The following is an 8,522-nucleotide window of genomic DNA, read 5'->3' as shown; positions in this document are numbered from 1 at the left end:
CAGCTTGTCCCCAGCATGGGGACAGCCCAGCCCTTGAGGTCACCACTTCCAGGACACACTGTGAACGCCACTCAGGGTTTAAAGTGGGAGCTGAGAGCCGACTTCTTTGTTCTATCACGTCTGCACACGGATGGAAGAAAGATGCCTCCACATTCACAAAAATCGAGAATAAAAACAAATCAGGCAATATTTTTAAAATATTTTTCATGATGCCTATATGGAAACAGAGAATAGAGACTTGTAAGCCAAGTAACATCAACATAAGAAATATTATGTATTCCTGAAACCAGACAAAAATGATTAATGAGTCACAATAGAGTATGAACTGTTGAAAGAATCTTCCAGAAGAGGAGGAGGCACAAGTTCTACAGAGGAGCGTGGGTGGAAATCCATCAGCTTTGGCTCTGCAGGCCTCCGAGTACCCAGCCAACAGGAACGGCAGGGACAGAGGTGAGACTGCGTTCGGAGTACATGATGGGCCACCCAGCGGGCAGAAGACGGGTGGCACTTGCCCAGCACAGACCACGCGCCAGCTGGAAGGCCCGGCCCCATGGTAACGGCAGGAGGTTCTAATTAGGCAAACCTGTGATTAGTGTCTGGCTCGCATCCTTAGAAATCTCAGCTCTCACAAACTGGAGCACAAGGGCCGGGTGGCACTGGTCACGCCCAGCAGGCTGCCACCCAGCCAGTCCAGGCGCGGGAGCTGCTGGGCTCCAGGTCAGCGAGTTAACGTAGCAGCCCAGGGAGGATCCTGCCCTCCTGACCCACGAGGCAGGACCCATCTCGTCCCCTCCTGGACGCCGGGACCAGAGTGTTCTACAAGCACTGAACTCGCTTGCATTCCCTCCACACAGCGCAGCTCACAGCAATCCCGAAATCATTCCTAAAAACTCTCTTCACCCTTTCTTTTAGTGTGGATGAACCTTTATTCTTATTAATTTATATGAGGTGCTGAGAATTGAACCCAGTGCCTCACACATGCCAGGCAGGTGTTCCACCTCTGAGCCACAACCCCAGCCCCCGACTCACCTGTGTGTGTGTGTGTGTGTGTGTGTGTGTGTGTGTGTGTGTGCGCGCCCAAAGGAACTGAAGACCTGCGTCCACAAGAACCTGCACACAACTCTTTTGACAGTAGACTTCTTCATATTTGAGGAAAGCTTGGCAGCAACCAAGACGTCCATCTGGGCGGCCTGCTGGCCGTGGGAGTCCAGGGAACAGCACCCTGGGCAGGGCAGACTGTGGAGAGGGCAAAGAACAGTGAGCCGGGAACCCACCGAGGTTTTAGGGCGACCTCGCCACACCGCAGGACACCTGTTGCCACACGTGTGTCAGGGACAGCACAGATGGTCCAAGCGAGGGTGCGCCCTTGAAGCCACAGGCGTCCGGCTACCAGGCATGGCCCGACACCTCTTCTCCACAGTGACGGAGGAGCCACACCTGTGAACGCTGTTCCTGACAGGAGACGCGGGAGGCGGGTGGTAAGAAGACATGTGGGCGCTCTGCGTCCTCGCCAGCACTTTTGTAAACCTAAAACTGCTACGACAAAAAATAAAAATGAAATCTACCAACTTGAATATACATAGCAGAGTCACAAGATCCACTCTGCACATGACACAGGGTTTGTACGTCCCTGCTGGATGTGTTGAAGTTAGTAGGTGGATGTGCCTGTGGCACCTACTGAATTCAGATCCCTGGGTGCAGGGCTGGACCTGGAGGCTGGGTGCTCTGGGCTGGGGTTGCTGGCATGGGTCAAGGGAGGGTGTTCATCTTGAGACATGCATGGGTCCAGCAAAAATATTTTGTAGAACAAACAAGTGAGGATAGATTTTAAAGAAAAAAATTAATTGAATGTTTGAGAACCAGACCCCAGTGTTCCTGGCCACCCTAATGAATCTTGCAGTCTAAACACGGGTGTCCTATGCCGGGTACCTCCAGTCCCTTGGCACAGCTCTGCCTAAACAGAGGCACCTAAGTATTAGCATTTCTTCAGTTAAGCCGAGGGATAAGCCTTCGGTGGAACACGGCACCGTGTTTTCAAGGCTACAGACTGCGTTCAGGTCAGGGAGCGAGTGCTTGCCCAGTCCATCCTGTGAAACTGAAGCTCCGTGCAGATTCCAAGAGAAATGAGAGCTGTTTCCACCGGGAACCCCGTAGATCAGACCACATGTTCTGCTGCAGCTCAAACCTAAACGCAGAGCCCGTCTGCGTCCCTCATACGCAGCCGTAGAACTCGGTGGTGCCAAGTCGGGCTGGCTGAGGCGGGAGCTCTGCTTCCCGGGCTCCCCAGTCTCCTGGGCTGAGAACAAACAGCGCATTCAGGGAGACTGTGAGCCAATATCAGGGTTATTTTATGAAATGGCTCCTGGACAGAAAGACCACCTTTATAGAAAACCAACCCAGAGAGGATCTCTGAAACAAAATAAAATTCAAGATAGTAGGCTTCTGTTTTAAAGAGTGTTCAATCAAATACTTTTTTTTTTTTTTTTTTTTCTTTTAATCAAAGCTGTGTTGGAATTCTGGTCCCAGAGGAGGTGAGTTCAGATGGCCACATCATTTGGGGCACATTGCAAAATGAAGAGGCAGTGCCCTCTCTTCAGGAATTCAGAACTTCCCTTCCAGGCGGCAACACACAGCAGTATGCCGCGTGCCCAGCCCCTCTGAGCACAGGGCCCGGAAGGACTGAGAGGTGGAGCGTCAAGGAGGCCGGCCCCAGCAGCGTCCTGCCCCCCACCCCAAGCCTCGGGTGCTGTGAGACCCTGGCCAGCCACTCACACCCCACCATGTTGGAGAAACCAGAAGCGCATCTGGGAATCTTCCAAACCTCTGCCTCTTCGTGGTGAAGCTAGAACTTTGACCTACGTCTGCCACATACCAGCATGAGAATCGTGTGTTTTGAAAATGATCCTTTTTATCAGAACTCGACCCTTTTCTTTCCTCTCAAGTTTGAGGCATCTCGCTCCCCCATCCTGCATCTGCATGAGGGACTCGAAGCTGCCCTGAGCAAGCCCCGCAGCAGCACCTCCATGGGGGCCCAATGGCAGAGGCCCTGGGGTGCAGCCTAATGATCTGCACACTCAGGTGCCCTTTCCTGGTGAGCTCACCACACATGAAACCTTTCCAAAGAAAACCATTAAAACTCCCTCCATCCAGCGATTCTGACTCTTGGTTTCCACACACCCTCTCCAAAAAGCCACACCACAGAGATGAAACACGGATCAGTAGAGGTCTGCCTTGCTGAGCCAAACAGCGGGGACTTTGGTCTTTGCTTCTCTGCTTTACCATAGTTGTGCAGCCATGAAGTCTGACATTTGTTAAAACTAAAAAGCCATTAACCCCAGCAGCAGGGCTGCCCAGCTGACAGAGGGGCTGTCCCCTGTCTAGAAAAATAAAGGGGCTTTACTGGAAAAGATTTGAGTTGCTTTCCAACTGGATCGTATTTTCTTTTATTATTTTAATAAAATTTAAAAATAAAACCATTGAATGCTTGAATTGATAACATGTCCATAGGGTATCAAAAAAAGTGCACGTGAGGTCCTTCCTGCCCCCCCCAGGGTGACGTCATTCCCTCTGTCTCTAGGTTGCCACACTCAGTGAATGGTTTTCTACCCTTCCAAGATCATCTTGTGAACACAGCAGAGGCACGCTCTCTCCACACCTCTTCACGCACGTGGGCAGCCTGCCGTGAGCCCTGCTCCGCGCCGTCCTATTTAGCTCAGCTACTTCTTGGAAATCTCTCCTCATTGGCACATAAACAGGTTTTATCCTTGTCAGAGTCCACTGAGGGAGTGCCCCATAATATACATGACCGGTCTTCTCTTAGGGACAATCAGGCCGCTTCCAACAATTTGCAGGACACAATTACCAGATCTATTTTCAAATGCTGTACGTCCCCGAGAGCCTTGCAGAGCCCCATGCAGGAAGGGAAACCATGACGGAACCCCAGCTCCACGGGCCGCAGGGCGAGGCCTGGGTGGTGGCAGGGGCACACACGACAGGCCACACTCTTCCACTCCACAGCCGTTTGGAGCCCAAGATTCTTCCCCTTCCACCTGAATTCTTCCAGAAATTTTGCTGAGAATTTGCCTCTAACCTAAGGATTCAGGACTTCTTTATGTCCAAAGGACAAGGGTGAATGGTGCTGATTAAAGCGAGACTAGTGGTCTCCACACTCAAGGAGCCCACCAGCAGCCTTAAATGGCCACTCTGATTTTTACTCGAGCCCCTTTGTTACATGAGGAGGTGTGAACTTGCAAGGGATGACTAATTTTAGCACAAGAATTACCTGGTGAAATGCCTCTCCTGCGGGCACTGCTCCCGAGTGGCAGCCCAGAGCAAGGAGCCAGCTGCACCCGCTTCCTGCAGTCAGTGAAGCCAGCACCAGAGAAGCTCGAAGGACGCACATGAGCACTACAGGACGGTCACCCTGCCGCGGGGCTGCACAGACATCCTCCAAGACAGCGCCTGAGCTCAGCCAGGCCGCAGACCCTGGAGCAGTTGGGGGCCTGGGCCAGCACGGAGGCGCCCGGATCCACCATGCACCCCTCCAGAGAGGCCCTGCCCGCTTCTCAAAGTGGAAGCTACTTCACAGCCACGCCGAGACGCTATTGTCTCTTTTCTCTTGCCATCTCAGCTCTTCCAGAAACTCTGACCCAGAGGCAGAACTGAGGATCCAGCTGTCTCTCATTAAGCCAGTCACTGAAGAAGCTTGAAAAAATGTAATGTTGCTCTTCTCATCAGACTACTCTGTCTTGAAAAATACAGGGTCTTAAAATCAAAACACGCTCTTTATGTCAAGATGCAGTGGGTTTGTTACTGTTACTTTTAAAAGAATTTTTTAAATTTCTCAATGTTACTTTCTAATACATTTTAGAAAAAAAAAAAAAGCTGTTTAGTATAATTAACAATACTCAAGGTCTCCAAAAGTTTTTTTTTTTTTATTGTAAACAAATGGGATACATGTTGTTTCTCTGTTTGTACATGGCATAAAGGCATACCATTTGTGTAATCATAAATTTACATAGAGCAATGTTGTTTGATTTCCAAAAGTTTTTAAGAATGTAAAAGGGCCCTACAACTAAAAAGCTTGGGAACTGCTGGTCTGCAGAAGAAACGAGGCTCGCCACTGAGCAGCGGGCTCCCATGAGGCTCCGGGCTGCCACTCCGTTTCTCAGATGGCTCTGGCTCCCTGCGTGGTGCACAGCAGCATGTCTGCGCGGGGCGGGGGTCTGGGCATGAAGAGGAGCAGGAACACAGGGAGGAAGAAGGGGGTCTTTCTGCCGAGTGCCACTAATAGCACAATGAAGTCAGAGAGGAGGAAACTCGGCAATATGGGGCAGAAGCCATGGGGGTGCTTTGCTTACCCGTGGGGACTCAGGCACATGGGGCACATGGGGGGAGGATGCCCAAGACCCACAGCGACTGTGCCGCGGGCCGCCCATCGGCCGTCACCTCTACCTGCCATGTGATGTTCCACGAAGAGCATCCTCCCTCCCGCTGGCCCATGAGAACGCGCAGGTGCCTCTGGCTTCCTGCAACACCTCCACCCTGCGGCCCCAGGGCTCTGATGAGAAGGTACTTGTGCTCTCTCTCACCATGGTGGCACTGAGGGCAGCAGCCCCATCGCTGGGCACGGAGCGTTTCTGTGTCACCTGGATCATCTGCCATTTGCTCCCAGGCTCCTGCACCTGCCTCCACCCGCACCCACTGTGCCTGCCGAGGCTCCTCTGCCGCTTGCCCACCAATGCTCAGCTTCGGAAGCTCCCTGGGTTTGCTGCGGATCCAAAGCACCTCTCATTCTTTTGCTTGGCTCTCCTCTCCCTGCTGAGGCGCCCCTCCTATCTCTGGGTTGCTGCTCCTGCACACTGCCCGCTGACTTCCTCCACCATTTCCCGTCAAGACTCGCTCTCACTGACGTGTTGGTGTCTCTCCAGTCTCCTTCACTGGTGTTGGTTATGGACTTGTCTTTCTGCAACCTGGCACCATCTCCGAATCTCTACCATCCTCCCTTGATCCGTGGGATCCTCGTGGGCAGCAACATGGTATCAACTTGTTTACTTACAACATGAGCTTCTTCCTTTCCTGTTTCTAATAGGGCCAAAGATATCATCATCGTCTGTGGAAAGTGTGGTTTGCCTTTCACATTAGGTTTCAGCCCAGCTGGAGTCAAGGTTGATAATGAAACACCTTTAAATTGTAAGATGAACTGTGAGCAAGCAATGCATAGAACCAGGCATTTTATCAGCAGTTCCAGTCACCAGAGGGTTGCTGTGCTGAGCCACTACCTCTGGGGACTACTCTGTAGGTGTGCTGGTCAACTTGCCTAAGCCATGAGAAGAGCAAGTATTCTCCATATGACTGTGAAGATGTTTTGGATTAAAGTGACATTTGAATCCGTGGACTGAGCAAATCAAACAGGGGCCTCATCTAATCAGTTGAAGGCCTGAATTGAACTGTTAAGACTGACCTTCCCTCTCTGCCCATCTGGACCATCTGTCTTCTCCTGACCTCAAACTCAGATGGACCCAACCTACTCCCCTTGCTGACTCAGATGTTGGGACTTCTCAGCCTCAGTAAAAAGGTGACCATAGTGCAGCCAATCAGCATAGCCACCATCCCATATAGTTAATCATTTTTTGTTTTGTTTTGTGGCAAGAATAGCTAAAATTCACTCATCTGGCACAAATACCAGATACAGGATGATTTTGTCCCCTCTTGTCCTATGCTGTGCATGAGCTTTCCAGACCTGTCCACACTGCATACCTGCTGCTTTGTGTCCTCTGGCTCACATCCCCCCAAGGTGGGCAGGGGTCAGTAGTCAGCAGGGAACATCCACCCCCAGGATGCCAGCCGTGCCCAAAAATCTGCCTGTCTCAGAGCCCTGTCCACCTAACATCTTTCCCCGAAGAAGACCAAGCCAGCAAATCAAGGAAAGGAGGGAACAAGAGAAATTTGTTCCCAGCAGTGAAAGACATAATCTTTTTCTAATATTTTGATTCCCTTGCATAACAGAAATCATTTTTCTCAGTTTGTCGAGCTCACAGGAACTTCTCACTGCAGGAGGGACTTTAAATATGTTGGTGGGATTCTGCACCCCACGAGGCCCAGGCTTCACAGAAAAGCCTGGCCAGACTATTACCCACCGTGCACCGGGAGCCCCAGTGCAGCCGCGGACTCCGAGGGACTGCGTTCCAAGGCAGACCAGGAGGATGCAAGGCCAGACCCGACCGGCTACCCCTGGGCAACAGGGAGGCGGGTGAACAAGTGACTGAAGCACAGCAGGCTTTTTCCTGGGGGAGACCAGGGGCCATGGAACCCTGCGGAAGGGAGCTGCTCCCTGCCGGGAGGCCAAAAAACACTTTCAGAGAGAAGGGAAGTTGGGAACTGAGCTTGGAAAAATGAATGAATGGCGAAGGCGAGGGTGGTTACAACCACGGGCCTTGAAACAGAGGTACAGATTCAGCTTCCAGCACTTTCCAACAGCAGGTGCTCTGATCAGCCCGCGGCCCCTGGTCACCCGGGAGCGATGTGTGGGTCTGAGGGCCAATCAGGCATCCTGGACTTGGGATGGAGAGATTTTCCCCAGCTCCAGGCTCAGGGTAGGGTGGAGGGCAGGGACTGAGAGCCACCAGGGCTGGTGGCTTGAAAGGAAGAAGCGAGCTCCCTCCTGGTGTGGATAGGGAGGGACTAACCCTTACTAAAATCTTCCTTAAAAGTTTTTCCACTTTTTGCAACTTTTTAAAATTGGAGTAAAAGATACATATCATGATATTTACCATCTTAACCATCTTTTAATTTGTCTGGTGGGGGTTCTGGAGGTTGAATCCAGGCCTTGTCTTGCTAAGCCTGAGCTCCGCCCCCAGCACCATTCAAGCCCCGCCCCCAGCCCCACCCCAGCTCCGCCCCCATTACCACCAAAGCTCCGCCCCAGCCCCAGTTAAGTACTCACCAGTGGAGGAGTCAGCAGCACTGAGTCACCCACGCTGTTGTGCCAACACCACCCACCTCTAGAACTTCGTCTTCACAACGTGAAACTCTGCTCCCCTAGACACCGGTTCCGGTCAGTCCCCCTCCCCAGCCCCTGGCATGCCATTCCCCCTTCTGCCTCCAGGAGTTTGACCCCTCCAGGGCCCACACGTTGGTAGCATCACACCGTACCTTCCTTTTGTGCCTGGCTTCTTTCGCTTAGCATAACGTCTTCAAGATCCATCCACCTGGAGCAGGTGTGAGCATTGTTCCACGGTGTGGGTGGATCGAGTTGTGTTTATCGTTCATCTGTCGGGGGGCACTTCCACCTTTGACTACTGTGAATAACAAGCAGGTGACCCGGGGGAGCCCCTGCTTTCCTGTCTTGCTGACAAGTCTCAAGATCTGCACAGTAGGTCACAGCATTTTTCCTGGAGGTGTTAACAGGCCTGGTGCAACACAGACATCAGACAGTGCATTTCATTCTACAAAGTGTGTGTGTGTGTGTGTGTGTGTGTTTCAGCAGTGTGGATTAGTGCCCAACAGCACTGAGTGGACAG

Source organism: Sciurus vulgaris (genome assembly GCF_902686455.1).
Source record: "Sciurus vulgaris genome assembly, chromosome: 10".
Lineage (NCBI taxonomy): Eukaryota > Metazoa > Chordata > Mammalia > Rodentia > Sciuridae > Sciurus > Sciurus vulgaris.
The sequence above is the reverse complement of the archived record's forward strand: the minus strand, read 5'-3'. Positions refer to the sequence as shown.